The 1259-nt window shown below is 36.5% G+C and overlaps 1 pseudogene; it reads left to right on the top strand.

The window, feature by feature from the left end:
• Positions 1–226: 226 nt before the first annotated feature.
• LOC138993581 (U4 spliceosomal RNA) lies at positions 227–308 on the top strand (annotated as a pseudogene).
• The last annotated feature ends 951 nt before the right edge of the window (positions 309–1259 follow it).

Raw genomic sequence — 1259 nt, 5'->3', positions numbered from 1 at the left:
TCTATCCACTGAGCCAAACCGGTTTCGGCGGCAAGAGGCAATCTTAACAGCCAGAGGAAGACAGTTACCTACAAAGGAGCTCCAATAAGACTGTCAGGTGATGTCTATCTCCACAGAAATATTTCAGGCCAGAAGGGATTAGTTTGAAATATTCAAAGTCATGAAAAGTGAGGACCTAGAACCAAGATTACTTTACCCAATGATGCTATCATTTTAAAATTGAAGAAGCTTTGCGCAGTGGCAGTATCTTAGCCAATGAGGTTTATTCAAGGCATGATTATTGCTAATTGAAAAAATAATAATTAAAATAAAATCGAGACATAAAGATCTTGCCAGACAAGTGAAAGCTAAAGGATTTCATTACCACTAAGGTAGTACTACAAGAACTGTTATAAGATCTTCTTGAAGATGCAAGAGGAGAAAAGAAGAAAGAGAAGAGGAAAAGAAGGTAAAGAAAGCAGGTGGAAAAATAAAATGGCAAAATATATGTACCTATCAGTAATCACTTTAAATGTAAATGGCTTAAATGCACCAATCAAAAAAACATATATATATAGTAGCTGAATGGATGAGAAAACAAGAACCATACATATACTGCCTACAATAGACCCACCTCAGAAGTCAAGATACACCCAGACTAAAAGTAAAGGGATAGAAAAAAGTATTTCATGCAAATGAAAAAAAGCTGGGGTAGCAATAGTGTGGTGAGGTCCCATGGTGGGGTGGGAACAGGGTGGTAGGGGATAAAGGGCGGGGGACATCTGTAATACCCTCAACATAACAAATTTGAAAAGACACGGAAAAATAAGTGTTGGCAAGAATGTGGAGAAATTGGAACCCTCATACACTGTGACTGAAAATGCAAAATGGTGCAGCCACTTTGGAAAACAGTCTGGCAGTTTTTTAAAAGGTTAAAGATATGATCTAGCAATTCTGTTTATAAATACATTACCAAGAGAATGAAAACATATGTTTACTTGGATGTGAATGTTCATTATAGCATCGTCAATGCCAAAAGTGGAAACAACCCAGTGATGACTAGATTAAAAAATGTGATCACTCCATACAATGAAATGTTACTCAGGAATAAACAGAAATGAAGTACTTACGATACATGCTACAGAATATTATGTACCTTGAAAACATCTTGCTAAATAAAAAAGGCAGTCACATATGATTCCATTGATATGAAATGTCCAGAATAGACAAATCTATAGAGACCAAGAGTACAGTAGTGGTTCCCTAGGGCTTGGAATGGT

The sequence above is a fragment of the Myotis yumanensis genome, unplaced genomic scaffold, assembly GCF_028538775.1.
Source record: "Myotis yumanensis isolate MYYU_CA2020_CCGP unplaced genomic scaffold, mMyoYum1.0.hap1 SCAF_15, whole genome shotgun sequence".
NCBI lineage: Eukaryota > Metazoa > Chordata > Mammalia > Chiroptera > Vespertilionidae > Myotis > Myotis yumanensis.
Note: the sequence above shows the minus strand (reverse complement) of the source record. Positions and strands in the feature narration are given on the sequence as shown.